This window comes from Macaca mulatta, chromosome 8 (assembly GCF_049350105.2).
Source record: "Macaca mulatta isolate MMU2019108-1 chromosome 8, T2T-MMU8v2.0, whole genome shotgun sequence".
Lineage (NCBI taxonomy): Eukaryota > Metazoa > Chordata > Mammalia > Primates > Cercopithecidae > Macaca > Macaca mulatta.
Genome location: NC_133413.1, coordinates 37949026 through 37965830, shown reverse-complemented (window position 1 = coordinate 37965830; position 16805 = coordinate 37949026). Strand labels below are relative to the sequence as shown.

The window sequence follows — 16805 nt, the reverse complement described above, 5'->3', positions numbered from 1 at the left end:
GACAGTTTCTCCAGGGATGAGAGTAGGCAGTCACCTCCTGGTAAGTGTTTGGCTGCTGCTAGGACTCTGAAATAGGTTGGACAAAGGCTCCCACCACCTGATCTTCACCAAGAGAAGCAGGAGTAGAGCCAGTGGCAGTAAGAGGACTAAGTGGAAACATCTTTGTTTTAATTTGAAGAAGGTAAACAAGTCTACCTGTCTTCTAAAATGTTTCTTTTGTTGGCACCAAAACCAATGCTTTGTTTAACACACATGGGGTTTTGGTTCCATGAGTCTCTTGTTGAAATGGGTAAGTTACCTTTGGGTATAATCAAACTCTAACCTATTCTTTTATTATTGAGGCTGGAGTATCTTAGAAGCTATCTAGTTCCCTATTCCTTCATTTTGAATATTTGGCTCAAGATGAAAAATAATTTGCAGGGTGTGAGACAGTCAGCACCTGAATTTAGATCTCTTGATTTCTCATCCAGAATTCTTTTCATCTTAGCACACTATCTTCTGTCCAGTGATAAGTATTATAATATTCTGAAAAGGATAAAACACAATTTTTTTATCATTAACCTTGAAGATGGCATTTCTGGGCCTACAAATAGCAACATCACCTATGTCCTTGAATGTAGCATATGACATTATATATAGTTGTTCCTCTCTTTGAGGATTGGGGCGGGATAGAGGTAAGGGACAAAAGCTGACAAATATTCTCTTCTATGCTCAGTACATATTAATATTATAGAGAATGCACTTACTGCTATGTTTGGATATAGTGTGACCAAAACTAGTGTTGAAATTTTATCCCCAGTGTAGTGGTATTGGGAGGTGGAGGCTAATGAGAAGTATCTGGGTTGGAGTAGGGAATGAATCCCTTGTGAATGGCTTACAGCTGTTCTAGCAGTAGTGCATTCACCCTCTGGCAAGATGGGATTAGTGCTTGAGACAATGGAATTAGTTCCCTGAAGAGTGGGTTGTGGGCCAGGTGCAGTGGCTCACACCTGTAATCCCAGCACTTTGGGAGACCAAGGTGGGTAGATCATCTGAGGTCAGGAGTTCAAGACCAGCCTGGCCAGCATAGTGAACCCCAATCTCTACTAAAAATACAAAAATTAGCTGGATGTGGTGGCATGTGCCTGTAATCACAGCTACTCAGAAGGCTGAGGCAAGAGAATCACTTGAACCCAGAGGCAGAGGGTGAAGTGAGCTGAGATTGCATCACTGCTCCAGCCTGGGCAACAGAGCAAAACTCTGTCTCAAAAAGAAAAAAAAAAAAAGTGGGCTGTTAATAAAGCCATGATGCCCCTTGGGTTTTCTCTCTTCTCACGCTTCCTACTTTCACCTTGTCCACCATGTTGTGACACACAGTGTAAGCTCTCACCAGAAGTCAGAGCCATGCTTTTGAACTTTCCGGCCTGCAGAACCATTAGCTAAATAAGTCTATTTTCTCTATAAATTTCCCGGCCTCAAGTATTCTATCGTAGCAACACAAAAGAGACTAAGACACTTACATATATGAAAAAAGTAAGAAGTTTACAAGTTCTTAGTAAGAATTACATCTTAAAAAATACCCAGGTATAAACATCAGATTTGACAACAATTAACCTTTTAAGTCATCCAGAGAGAAGCAGTTGGAATAAACTTTAAGTTATACCATTGGTGGGTAGATGGATCTTTGAGATATAATGACATATAACATAATAACTAATATTGTCACTTGGCATTGGTTACTGCATGCTAGCTGAAGTTCCATAGAACTGGCTACCTCACTACAGGTGCATTGTATTACAGAAGGCCATATGTATGCTCAAAGTTAAAAATGTACTATACTGAACATCTTATCTTCCTTCCCAACTTCCTCCACCTAGATCATCCTTATCTTGGTTAAAGGCAAAAAAATGCTCAAAAAAATCTTTTTTTTATTTTTATTTTTATTTTTGAGACAGACTCTCTCTCTGTCGCCCAGGCTGGAGTGCAGTGGCATGATCTTGGCTCACTGCAAGCTCTGCCTCCTGAGTTCATGCCATTCTCCTGCCTCAGCCTCCTGAGTAGCTGAGACTACAGGCGCCTACCACCATGCCCAGCTATTTTTTTGTATTTTTAGTAGATACAGGGTTTCACCATGGTAGCCAGGATGGTCTCGATCTCCTGACCTCGTGATCTGCCCACCTCGGCCTCCCAAAGTGCTGGGATTACAGGCGTGAGCCACCGTGCCCAGCCAAAAAATCTTAAAAAGCTTAGCACTGTCCTTGAGTCCTCTTCTTTTCTTATGCTACACAGAGTCTATTAACAAATCCTCTCAGCTCTACCCTCAAAATATGCTCCAATATGACTAGAGTTCTTATTATCGCCACCACAATCCAAATTAGTCATCTCTTGCTTGGATTATTTTAATAGCTTTCTTATTAGTTTGTCTGCCACTACTCTTGTCCCCATCATTTTGCTATCCCATGCCAGCAAAATCCTGTTTAAAACATAGGTCAGATCTCATCACCTCTACTCAAAACCTTCCATGGCTTCCCATCTCTCTTGAGCCAAAAGCCAAAGTACTGCCAACAACCCACAAAACCACACATGGCCTGGTCTCCTCCTCGCTCTCTAACTTGCTCTTTTACTTCTCCACTCCTCAGTCAACTTTTATTACACTGAACTTCATCCTACTGCTCAAACATGACACACACTCTCCTGCCTTCAAACACTCTACACTGTCCATTCCCTCCACTGGCACACCTTTTCTGGAACAGTCTCATAGCTTTTCCTCACTTCTGGGCTTCTTTCCAGAGACGTCTTCTCCATGTGGTCTTCTTTGACCACTATATTTAAGATGAAAAACTCTCCCACATTACTTCCCTCACATTTCCTTTCAATCCTTCTGTGTTTTATTTTTCACCATCCTTCTTATCAACACCTAGTGTACTATATTATTTATGTTGTTAATTGTGTGTCTTGTATCTTTAGAATGTAACTACTGTGAGGGCAAAAATTTCTGTCTGTTTTGTATATGGTAGTCTCTCCAGCATTTAGAATAGTGCTTGGCCTACAGTAGATATTCAAAAAAATATATTTATGGAATGAATAAGAAATTGTCAAACAGAGGGAAAAGTTAGTATACTTTGGGTTGTTAGTAAGTCCTTATTTTCTGCTATTCTTAGAAATTAGCCTTAGGGTAATAAGTTGTTTAGAGACAGCCTCCAGATAGAAAAGATCAGTACAACTACTTTCGTTTCTCCAATATTGTTTTTTGTTATTTTCATTGGACTTGAATACTTTCAGGCAGATCATGGATGTTACTGTTCACTACTCTTCTTATTTTCATGTCTTACACTTGGCTGAATGACACATTTACCTTATTTTCTTGACTTTAGAAGGCATTTGAGTTTGTGACCCTGATAATATCACTTTAAAGACTTCTCTGTAGAGCAGTTTTACAGAGGCCAAGAGTCATTGATTCATTCATTGAGTTCATTTATTCATTGATTCATTTATTGTGAATCAAGTATTTTTTATAAACTATGCTAATGCCAGGGAATCAAAATGAAGGAGACCCTTTCTCAAAAATGAAAAATGTATAGGGGTTGTCACAGAAAGTCCAAATCCCATTTCTAGTAAACCAGTTTAATGCAAATAACTCTTATTTCTTCCCAAGAAAGGCACATCTCAGAGATGCCATCAGACTGTAATCATCTGCCAAGTTCTTCTTACCCACTGCACAGAAAGCCAATTCACTGAGACAGTGGTATCGCAGTAGAGAAAGAGTTTATGAAATGCAGATTTCAACTTAGCCTCTCCAAGAATTTGGAAGCTGAGGTTTTTCAAGGACAGCTTGGTGGGCAGGGGACTAGGCAATGGAGAATGGTCATTGGTTGGGTTGGGGGTGAAATTGTTAGGGTGTTAGAGCTGTCTTCTTGTACTGAGTCAGTTTCTAGGTAGGAGGTTTACCATACCAGGTGGCACCAGTTGGTTCATACAGAATGCAAGGTCTGAAAACCATCTCAATTACTAGTCTTAGGTTTTACAATAGCAATGTTATTCATTGGGGCAGTTGGGGAAGTTTTAAATTGTGTGGTCATTGGCTACATGACTCATGATTAGTAAGTGGTTTTAATAAAGCAAGTTACAAAACAATGACTGGTTAGAGTTTATGCCTACATCCTAGCAGAAGAGACAATGGCTGCATAGAGTTTAACTATGCCTACATCTTAGCAGAATTTAGGCCCCTATTACAATTTTAACCTTGTGACTTTTTTTCTTTCTTTTTTTATTCTACAAAGACAGTTTCGGTCTGTAAACAAGAAGGAGGTTAGTTCAGAAAGGAACTTGTATTAGTCCATTCTCGCACTCCTATAAATAATTCCCTAGACTGGGTGATTTATACAAAGAAAACAGGTTTAGTTGGCTCATTGTTCCACAAGCTGTACCAGAAGCATGGCAGCATCTACTTGGCTTCTGGGGAGGCCTCAGAAAACTTACAATCACAGCAGAAGGCAAGCCAACATGTCACATGGCTGGAGCAGGAGGAAGAGAGAGAGAAGAGAGAGGTGCTACATGCTTTTAAACAACCACATCTCATGAGAACTTACACATTATACAGTACCACGGGCAGATCGTGCTACCCCATTCATGAGAACTCTGCCCCCATAATTCAGTCACTTTCCACCAGGCCCCTCCTCTAGCATTGGGGGTTACAATTCGACATGAGATTTGCATGGGGACACAGATCCAAATGATAGCAGGGCTGTTATCGTCTTTGTTTTAGAATTAAACTATAAACTAAATTCTTCCCATAGTTGGATTGGGATGAGCAAAGATGGTTAGCCTGTGAGGTTAGAAAAAAAGTGTAGTCAATTATGCCAGATTTCTCTTTCTATCATAATATTTGCAAAGGCAGTCTCAATACCAACATATTATTAGATGTTTCCTTCCTTTCTTCATGCTCTCCTGTCTCAGGTTTTTCTCAGAATATTTCTCCTACTTTCCCATCTTAACTGAACAGTAGGTTTATCTTTAAGGATTCCTGCTCGAGGCCAAAATCTGTGATTTTTCAAACCCAACCAGGCTTTGTCTGTCAGCCTCATGGAGAGAAGCTGCACTCCCTAGTCCAGACTTGTTGCACAGTCATTGTGTTAGAGTTTTCTGGAGAGATTTATAGTCAAGGACACCATCCCCTGCCCACACACACAACCACCCCCTTCCCCTGCCCAGACATGCTCATGTGAAATATCTGCATTCCTAGTCCAGGGGCCTCCATTTTGAGGGATCTTTCTAGGGGACCTTGGGCTAAGGCACTTTTCTTCACTTTGACTCAGCATCCATCACTGCAAGACTTTCTACCTTTCTCTTGCCTAAACCCATGGGTCCGTAAAATGGCAGGACCTTTTGTTTGGGGATTCTCTGTGGTGAGATGATTTTCCTTATCTGTGCTGCGTCAACCTACCTCTTGCCTGGTGCTGTTCTGTGGGAAAAACGGAACATTGGGAAGCTGGTGGCTCTTGTTTCTACTTTTGCAGTAAATGAATCAGACTTCGTTGTGACTTTTAGTTTGGCTCATTGTCCTAATTAACCACCGTGATACCTAACTGATGGCTCAACACTATATCAAAGAAGGTTGCGGGGGGATAACACGGACTCTTAATTCTCCTATGTCTCCCCACTTCTTCCCATTTTCCCTCAATATCATGGAACAAGCAGAAGGTACCATGTTCTGTCAGCTTTCCTCTGTCATTTTGAGACTATAACTTTTCGCTTTTGTTTAATAATCCTTGCCATTTTGAAGTTAATTGCATCCACTGGAAGCTACTAATGGCTTTCAATTGTACCTAGAATGACATTTAAATTCCTTCTTGTGGACAATAATGCCCCAGATATCTGACCATCCCTTTTTTCTGACTTTATTCATTACATTTTGGCCACTCTGGCTTGCTTCTTTCTTAAATACATCAAACTTTTCCTGTCTTGGACATTTTGTACATATTTTACCTCTGCGTAGAATGTTTTCCCTAGATCTCAGCATGGCCAGCTTCTTCTCATACCTAAGCTCGAATGTCACCTCCTTAAGGAGGTGTTCCTTTTCCACTGGGACCCTCATTCAGTCATTCTTTATTACCGTGTTAAGTTTTATAGTAATTGTCACTATCTTAAAATATGGTATTTGAATATTCACTTGTTTATGACTGCAATGTAAGCTATCATTTATCATATTCCACTTATTAACATAGTACCTGATATATAAATAAATAATAAATGTACTTTCTTCTTATCCCCCTAGCTGACATTCACCAACCTCCAGGTCACTCTTTGTGTTCTTAATGCTCTAAATGCATGTCTAGGTGACATTAGTGGCCTATTCAATACCCTATTGTAGAGTTTTAAAAATTCTTCTTAAATATATTTCACCATTCTCTACCTCAATAAGCCATTCTCAGAACCATAATTAGTCATCATCTTGAACTTCTAAAATCCACCTCCCTTAGACCACAATTACCTATCACACTCTTTTCTTAGTTTCTACAGAATCTTCCCTTGAAGCTCGTATTGATTTACAGATCCTTGAATCCCTTTTCTTCTATTTCATAATTAACCCCTAGATTTTATTTTCTCTCCCATCTACTCCTGAACTAAATGGCTAACAGATGACTAAACATTTCAATGCACTCTCCCAAGCTCTTAAAACAATTCCTTAGTCACATGACTGTATATTGGACTTTGGCAACATATTTGGACTTACAATATCAATGGAACTTTGCAAGGACAATGTTCTTTTCCTCTTGTTCTGTTCCAGAGTTGGGAGCAGAGCAGAATCTTTGCTCTGCTTGGTCATCTTTAAGTCACCCCTAATGCCTAAGATGTTCTTTCTCATCTTCAAAACAGATTCTTCTATTTTTTTAAACCTTCAACTATATCCCATCACCCTCATTCTCAACATAAGACCACATATTTTCTATTAAAAAAAAATAAAATAGATTCTGTCATATATGGATTTTTTAAATTTCCTACTTCTTAACATTTTTTGTCCTTGTTTCTTCTGATCTATCTCAGAGTATGAAGTATACACTGTACTTATTTATTTTCAGTACCTAGCACACTCTTCAATGGGCTTTGTTGTATGTTGATTGAATAAATGACACAGGCAATGGGCAGTTCAAAGCTTTATTAGAAGAAATTGAGATGTTTTAATATTCTGAAGACTAATACAGATGTGCTCAGACAGAGGGCAAGTGGACATATAAGCAAATAAGTACTTTACTTTTTGTTTTTCTCAAATATGATGCTGCATGTTCATGAGACGTGTCCCTCCTTCCTGTGGGAATAATCTGTGATAACCCATTCTTGCCCACTTTTCCTTGTGGAGAGAAAGGCAGGTGATAGCACTCATATCTAGATGCTCAAAGAAGAATTTATCCCACTAAAACTGGCTTTCCTAGATGGGAATGGAGCTTACCATCTTGATCTCACAAAATGCCCTGAATCAACAAACACAGTTAGGGTAGTGCCCCAACACACCTTTTTTCTTTCATCACCAAAGTGCCTGATATTCTTCATCTTATTATACAAAGAGATGATTAACTTGTATCTTTGAATAAAGAATGCACTGCACAACGTGCATGCACACACACATGCATACACACATAATGTAAATAATAATTTAGGGATAACTGCTTTCTCACTGACTATGTCACTGAGTTCATTACCAGCCTTACAACTACACAGAAACACATAATATACTTGAGGTGAGGGGAAATACAGTTCTGTTTATTTGTATTTTCTTGGTCCCAGCAGAGCTTGTAATAGCATAGGCAGCACTCTACATATATTTCTCTTGGCTTAATATGAGGCATCAGAATAGTCTAAGTAACAGAAAGAAATATAAAATGTAACAAATGTTACAAATTATGAAAACCTTGGTTTTGAGTCTGATGGAGGAGAGTACCAATTAATACTCTCAGAGAAATAGAGGACAATGACTTGTCCTCTATCAAGTGGGCTGTGCCATTATTGGTTACTGAGAATGAAGAATTTCTTAGAAGCAGGTGGTATAAAGTAAATGACTCATACCACAGTGTAAAGTCAGGTGGATGCTAAATATATGGTTTTATTTTTTAGTGATGGGAAGCCACTTTCAGTTGCATTGAGCTTTTATTTACTAGTGGACGTGGAATGTATGGCATTCTGCAAATAATGCAGCTCCTATTTTTGCAATACAAATGGTCAAATTTAGACAGACATGAAGCCAGGTAGTTTCATGTACTTACAAAATTCACTTCAGTGAATACTATATGGATTGATCACAACTGTGGTCAACTTTGGATGGCTAAAAGTGGTAAAAAGCAAAACAGATGCTGATTTTCTTTTTAAAGGCATTTCAATTACCCTTTATCTTTCCCATTAACGTCACTAAAAAGTGATATAGATTGGATTTATCCATTGTTTACTTGAAGGAACTTTTACATCACCGTATTCCTATCAAATATCCATGAGCCATGTATTTTTAAGCACCTGTAAAATTACCCAATCCAGCTCCTTCAGTCCCACGGTATATGAAGTACCAAATAAAAACAAAAACAACCTTCAGTTTCTTCTTTTGCCTAACAAGCAGGAAAACCTATTTTAATATCTGAATATTCAGTTGTAATGTGTGTAATTTTGTAGTCCTGCTGTAAAGAATATTTTTCCTGCTTGTACAAAGATATAACAGATGAAATTAGAGGATATTATATTGTCATATGTATCAGAGGAATAGAGTTGATATTAAATCTTCCACATGGCACTCAGACACTAAGGCATCAGAAAAGGAAATGGCATTCCTCAAAATCTCTTTTCACCTTTCATCCCCAGGGGACCTCATTATGTCTGAAGGAAGGTATTTGCAGAAGTCAAATGCAGAATGGGCTATAAATTGTCATAGGGAGTTGTGGGAAAGGAGGAACTCTTACCTTGTCCAAAGCAGCGCCCTCTCAAGGAGCACGTAAAGTGCTGATTTCATATGCTTTGTTGATCCTCGAGTACTGTGACCATAGGAAGGGGAGGTTTGATTGATGAGAGACCATTTAAGATTGCAGACAATGGCAGGCGATGGTTTTGAATAACAATGGCTAGAGAAGAGCTCATACACCATCACTTGCAAATTCTGATTACAGACAAGACACCTACAAATGATTCTGAGATTGGAGGTACCACAATCTATGTTTTATCAGCAACTCAGAGCAGTCTCTGTAGGGTCATCAACTGCCAGTCTTCATTGTATTAATATTCTAGGTTTTATATTCATTCAGATGAAAAAGTAATGAAACTTCAAAACAATGTAATCATATTACAATATGACTAAACTTACCTTCTAAGACACCCCCTGTGCTTTGGATAATGCTTGGTGTCATTCAATAAGACATGTTTATTTATGCTGGATTAGATTTATTTTTTAAGCCAGAGAGAAATACCCATGCCTATGGAATTTTCTCACAATGGTTTCTCAAGTACTATACTCTTCTTGCATGCATTTTTTTAAAAAGTTATTATTAATTGGAAGAGAAACTGTTGTGGCTCAGAAGATAATACCCTAAAATAAAGGCCTCAGAAGCAAAAGTTTCTCCCTGACCTTCTCCTATCCTCCTGTCTCTCAGACCCATTCTCCCATGAGGCTAGTCATGGAAACTAGAATCCCTCTTCCTGGATCATAGAAACCAGAACCCCTTTCCTCCAAAGCCAGCTATAAAACAAAAATATTACACTAACATTCCCTCTGCCTTTCTGTGTAAGAACTGTCCATCAACAAATGATCTGACCTTCCTTGTTTGACTACAGGTCGTAAGACCACCTTTACAGAGAAGGTCCTGCCCCGCATCCAGAAGGAAGGAATAAGTGCCGAGAATGTTGGCCAAGAATCTAGACAGTCAGGCCCTGCTGGATTTCCCTACTCAGCCTATTTGCGTTAGTTTTCACCCCTTTGTCATGGGGAGATGTGGGAAGGGAGGGACTGTCATTTTGTCTGAAGCAAGACCTTCTTGTCCAATCATATTTCCACATGCTGCCCATGCCTTATTAAACCTAAGCATAAAAATGGACAATTTCCTCTGTATCTTTTGGTCTTCATTCTGAAGGCTCCTGGGTATACACATTAAATAAATGTGTGTGCCTTTTCTCCTATTAATCTGCCTTTTGTGAGTTGATTTTTCAGCAAATCTTCAGAGGGCAAAGAAGAAGTTTTCCCTTGGGCCCTACAAAGCTGATTTGAAAGGAAATTTGCAGTTTTTCCTCACTTTGAACTTGTACATATTCCAAAATGTATTTTTAAATGTATGTAGCATGTATTATAACCCACATATTTTTATACATGTTATTTATTCATTTAACAAATATCTGTTAAGTGCCAGACACTGCCTAAAGAACTAATGATATAGCAGTAAAAAAAGCAGATAAGGTTACTTCTTCATGGAACTTGTCTTCTATTCATGGGTGGCCACAAATAAACATGTAAGCAAATACATAAATAAAGGTAAAAACAGATTGTAATACATGCTATAACAGAAACAAACGGAACATACCATGTGCAAAACAAGATACTAGTTACTTTCAGAACGCTAAAATGAACACAAAATAAAGTTCTTGCCCTCAAGTAGCTTACAGAATTATAAGAAAACATTAATAATCAATCACTTTGTTCATGTTAAAGTATTATGCATATTATTAATTATGTGGTTTTATCTCTGAATTCAATTCCCTAATAATCTCTTCCACAAAATGTTCCTACCTGACAGTGCCATGATAAACAATGGTTACATTTTAGGAGAGTTATGAGCAAATCTGAACTGAAATCCAGGAAGGGAATTAACTCTTTAAGGAAATTCATAGAAAATGTCATAAAGAATAATTTTGTAATGCCATCCTACCTTGGGTGGGGCAATAATGTAAATTTCTCACTTTTTAAAAAGTTCGATATGTTGCTTAACAATCAAAACTAATAATTGGCCTGATGCATTGTTTGTTTGTTTCTGTTTTTGTTATTGTTATTGTTGTAGACAGGGTCTTGCTCTGTGGCCTAGGCTGGAGTACAGTTGCACATCAAGACTCACTGCAGCCTCAACTTCACAAGTTCAGGTGATCTTCCTGCCTCAGCCTCCCAAGTAGCTGGGATCACAGGTACATGCCACCACACCAGGCTAATTTTAAAATTATTTTGTAGAAATGGGGTTTTGCCATGTTACCCAGGCTGATCTCGAACTCCTGGGCTCAAGTGATCCTCTCACCTCAGCCTCCCAAAGTGCTGAGATTACAGGCATTAGCCATCATGCCGAGCCTGGCCTGATTTTTTGAAGAAGGAACAGAGGTTAAGTAGGTCATGTGGAGTGGGCGAGGGGACATTACAGACAGATGGAATATCATGTATTATGTAGGTATATCTCCTACTGGTTCTGCTTCTCTAGTTGAAACCTGACTGGTACAGTGTCTAGAACACAGTTACTATGAAGTTAACTTATCTGTTAACTTCACTTGAATATTTTAAAGGCAACACAAATGCATCATGGTCTGTACATTTGTATTATTCACTCATACTTTGTCATCTCAGTTAATGACACTACCATTCATCCTGTTACATAACCTAAAAAGGCAAAAGCCTTTCTTGAGAATTTCTTTTCCTCAATCCTTTATATGTAAACCATCACTGAATCCTATAAACTATACCTACTAATTATCTCTCAAATATCTAACACTCTCTGTCTCCACTATGAATAACTTGGCTTAAACTACTCTTATCCCTTGAGGGGATGACCCCAGAGCCACCTAACTGTTCTACCTGCATAATGTGTGCTTACTACTCAACCAGTTCTCCATTTTGCAACAGAGTCATGTTTTCTAAAAACAACTATGATCATATTGACCTCCTGCTTCAAACACTTTGGTGCCTTTCTGTTGGCCTTAAAAGAAAGATCAACATGTTTAACCCGTTTAACAGAGCCCTATCTGGGCTTCCTCTTACACAGTCTCAAAACTACAGATTCATGTTGTTTTACTCTTTCCCTTTCTTTTCAATTTTTTGATTTTGAGTGTTACATACTTCCCAAACCACCCCAGGCCATTATATGTGTGCGTGTATATTTATAAATATATATACACACACATATGTATGTATTTGTTACATGGAATTGGCTTACAAAATAATTTTGGAAGCCTATTAAATCAAATCTCTATAAGAACCTTGTCTCTGAGTCTGATTCAGGAGCTTGGAGCCCAGGGTGCGGTGCCGGGTTCTCTGCCTGTGGATTTCATTTCTGTCTTTTAGTTTTTACTTCTTCTTTCTTTGGAGGCAGAAATTGGGCATAAGATGATTTGAGGGGTGGTCTCCTCCCTTAATAGGACAGACATTCAGGAAAGGAAGATCACAAGCAGGCTGGAACTGAAACCAGCCCAACTGTCCCATGGAACTGATGTTTATAGTTTCTTTTGAATAAATATAGAAATTGACCTGTCCAGTCTTAAAACTTGAGAAACTTAAATTTGTCTTTTCTGAACTCCTTGGTCAGGAAACCAACCATCAGGTCTCCCAGAGAGTAATGACACCCCAGACCTCTCACCTGGCATGATTGCTTAACTGACCACCTAATGCCTGCTGCTGACCAACTCCTCTTCCATAGCCCTCTCTAATTACCGTTTGCCCACATGTAGTTGCAGTTTTTCCCTGGTATATTAACCCCCAAATTTAGCCAGTTGAGGAGATAGATTTGAGAATGACCTTGCATCTTCTTGGCTGTAGTACCCAAAAAAGGCTTCTTCTCTGGCAATACTTACTGTCTCAGTGACTGGCTTTCTGTGCAGTGAGCAATGAGACTTAAACCAAACACCTAGTATTTTGGCAACAGAACCCCTTAAGAACAAAACATAACCTTCTCTGTTTTGGGATCTCCGACTTTGGAAATGATGGTATCTTACAGAAGCTGGGACCCTTCATGAAGTGAATATTCTCCCCATCACTGCCATCCCACCACACACCTGACCTAGCAGACAAAGAAACTGAAGGAGGGCCAGAGGAAGGCAGAACAACTGCAGGCCCAGCTGCTGCTTCATGATAGAGGTGAGTCAGCAGTTGAGCTACATTTATGAGCCACAAAATGGCAGCTGCCTGCCTTCCACCTTCCAGACTTCCCAAGGATCTCCTTGTTGCCCACCCTAACAGGACATATACACGAAAGAAAATTCTGGAAAATGCAGGTCAGCCTAGACAGGTTAACACATCACAAAGCCATCATAGAAACTGTGCCATTTTGGAGGAGTACTATAAAGATTAAGACCACATTCTCTGACTTTCCATAACTACTAATTTTCAAATCATATGGTAAGTTTAAATGGAAAAGCGTATATAGGTGCCCTGGGAGCCTTGAGAGGCTTTTATCTTTGTCTGGGAGTTCAAAGAAAACTTTCTAAATTAGTTAAGTCTTAGACAATATGTGTGAAGTAGAGAGACAAAGAATAATAGGAATGCAGTTGCAGACAAAGAAAGCATCAAAGCAAAGATGCAAAGAGGGTGTATAAATCAACTGTCGCTAGATTATCCTGGAGCAAATTCCAGAATCTCAACATAGGTTTGTTTTCTGTTTGTTTGTTTTGCTTACATTACTGTCTGTTGCATTTGGCTGGATCTCCTTCCAATCTTCTTCATTGCGAGCAGCAGGCTGAAAAAGCAGTACCCACCTAAGACATACTTGCCTCAAGGGAGAGGTAAAGAGAAAATAGCTAAATGACCCAGTGGCTCCCTGAAGCTGCTCAGGAATTTGTTTCCTCTCATATCTTGTTGGCCAAAGAAAGTCACATGTACAAGGCTGATTTCAATGAGGCAAGGAAATATAGGCATCCTATAAGTTGTAATAGCAAATATTTCAAACAAATAAAGTGCAGGTATCTAGGTCACAAATATCCTTATCCCTCCATTGTGCATGCTAAGTCTGCCCCCTCTCCCAGAAGTCTCATCCAGGCTCAAAATCTGGGATCTCTTGGTAGTTTTTGTATTGAATCTGGATGTGACTCTTCTCAATCCAGTGACCTGTGAACTAAAAAGATTAATTGTATTTCCTCATATATCCTGTATGTAATAGTGAAACAGGAAGATTATGCTCTCCCATTTGGAAAGGGGAAAACAGGAGACATTCATCAGCCACTGTCAATAGCATTCAGAAAATTCATGGGGCAGATGTTACAATAGGTCCCTATGCTGGAGATCTAAAAGGTTTCTTGATGGGGCCCGACTTCTACAGCCTAAGAGTTGCTCTCCAGTTCATCATCCTCTGTGACCTTTGGCTTCACTCTTTGGGAGGCCCATTCTCTTTCTTTTATCATCATTGGCTACGTTGAAATATGGCACTGGAGAATGTGCCCTTCTTAAAGACTCAACAGCATTCTATACCTGCTTCCTTATTAAAAGCTTTGGGGCCCAAGATTAACTGCGTTCTCCAAATCAATTCAGAAATGTAGCAGGAACATTGTTTGCCACACCCTTCATTCAGACCATATCATCAGGCTGAATTTTGGTTGGTCCTTGGCATTCACCAGTCTAAATTTGTATCTCTCTAGTTGAAAATGACAATGAAATGTATCTTCAAACTCTGCACATAACAGAATTTCTGGATTTTCTATACTCCTTTTAATTCTGTGCAAATTCTGTTCTTTTCTGAGCTCATCCTTTTTCTACGGTACTTTGACAAATGTAGACAATAACACCCATGTTACCAACAGTCTTTTTCCCTCTTCATTTTCCTAAAGCCACACATTCATTAGATACATTTCTTTGGACTTCCCAGTTATTATGGGTGACCATTTTATAGAATGGAGTCTGGCAGTATAGTGACAAAACACATTTCCTCAGTTAGTCAACACCCACACATGACCCAGAATCCAAAGCCACATATTTTAGGTTTTCTCATGGAAGCATCAATTTTTGTATTAGATTTGCTAGACTGTGCTACAATAACCCTCAATCTTTAATGGATTACAACAATAAAAGTGTATTTCTCACATCAATGTTGTTTGTTTTTTGGCTGCAGCTGTGCTCCACATCCAAATTATTTTGGCACCCAAACTGAAAGAGCAGCCTCTAATTTGGGACACTCAGTCTCACAACAAAGGGGAAAAACAAAATGGTTAAACAGTTCAGTGTTTAACCTGAACTGTTAATACTCTGACATGTCAATAGACATCTTTTCCCACATTTTATTGGCTAAAGTCATATAGCCAAGCTAACATAATGAATTAGGGAAGTATTTTGCTTTCACAAGTATGAGCCATAAATATTTTGCAAACATACTGCAAACTGCCACAAAATTAAAGCTGGAGGGTGAGGTTCACTAACAGTAGCATATAAAGTGAGATTATAGGACTGGTAGAGTATTAGAAGAGATGTATTTGGAGGGCCCTATATGCTCTCATGTACTTTTTGTTCTATAAGCAGAGGAGAATTATTGCAGATCTTTAAGAAGCAACACAGTGGTATTTTCAGTTTATATGCAGTGTTCTGCCAATGGCAAATACTGGAGACCAGTTAAGAGTTAATTTCCTCAAACTCAGTGGGTGCTAATGAGGGTTAGAAGTAGAGCTATGGTAATAGATCAGGATAGGGCATGAGGTGTATTCTTATTTAGCAGATAAAATATTCATAGGAAGAAGGTAAAGATTAAGAAGGGAAGGAAGATTGACTGTATTGAAGATAAAGAGGATAATTAATGATCTTAGAGGATATGGCAGTCAATGCATGGATGTAGTTAAGGATACATTTTGTAGATAGTAGAAGGATCAGGCTGTTTGTGAATGCTTCAACTTTCTGTGTGAAATAGAGGATGTTTGCTTACATTAAAGGATATGGGGTAGGAAATTTGAATAGAATGCTAATGATGTGGCATCCATAAGGGGAGTAGGAGAGAGAACAAATAGAAGTTAAAGCTTTCAGGTAATTAAGAGGCTTGCCTACAATGAGTTTGTAATGACTCTAAGGGATACATTTAGTTGATTTCTCCACCAATGCTATGCAGCCTTAGAGGTACAGTGGAAATTCTGGGGTTCAAAGTAATTGAGAATGTTGGTGAGAGAGTGACTGAAATAATGAACCAGGTGGTCTAGGCTGGTTAGGGAAGTGAGAGAGCCAAGAGGTGGCTGAGAATCTGGAAGACAATGGAGAAGCCATGGGGCCCTTGCCTCTCTGTATTTAGTCTGTACTGACTGTGTGGCTGGAGTGAGAACGTGAAGAACATGATGGATAAGAATTTGAGGTTACAAAGTGGGATATTTGCATTTAGCATTTCTGATTTGGTACAGTTGATGATGAGGATTAAGACAAGAAAAGGGTGCAGCTTGAGTGATGTTCAAGGGAAGTCTTTAGAGTTGGATAAATAAAAGAAATGTGAAGATAATATGTTGAAGTCTTTGTGGAAATGGACATTGAAGTCATTCTTGATGATGTGGAGGATAGAAATAATTGTTATATGTGCTTTGGGAAGAGGCAATTGTTGCAAGGATGGCTGGGAAAAAATAGAAAAATTATTGGATCTCTTGATTCCTCCCTGTGGTTTGCAGAATTCTCAAATGACCCCCTGAGGTCCACACCCTTGTAGAATTCACCCTTGTAGTCCAAGGTGTGTGGACCACAGGGAGTCACTTGAGAATTCCCTTGAATGTGGATAGTATTGGTAACTTGCTTCTTACCAATAGGATATACAGAAAAGACAGGATCATATTCCCTTGATTATGTTATACTTCATGATGTAGATGAGGGATTTTGCATATATAATCAAGGCCCCTAATCAGTTAACTTTAAGTTAATAAGGAGATTATTCTGGGTAAACTTG

The 16805-nt window shown here is 38.9% G+C and overlaps 1 long non-coding RNA gene across 1 annotated transcript; it reads left to right on the top strand.

Moving 5' to 3' along the window:
* The first annotated feature begins 10997 nt into the window (after positions 1–10997).
* Positions 10998–14983, top strand: LOC144330601 (uncharacterized). The gene is made up of 2 exons (XR_013396878.1): positions 10998–11118; positions 12909–14983. It is a non-coding gene; the product is annotated as an uncharacterized LOC144330601 (long non-coding RNA).
* The last annotated feature ends 1822 nt before the right edge of the window (positions 14984–16805 follow it).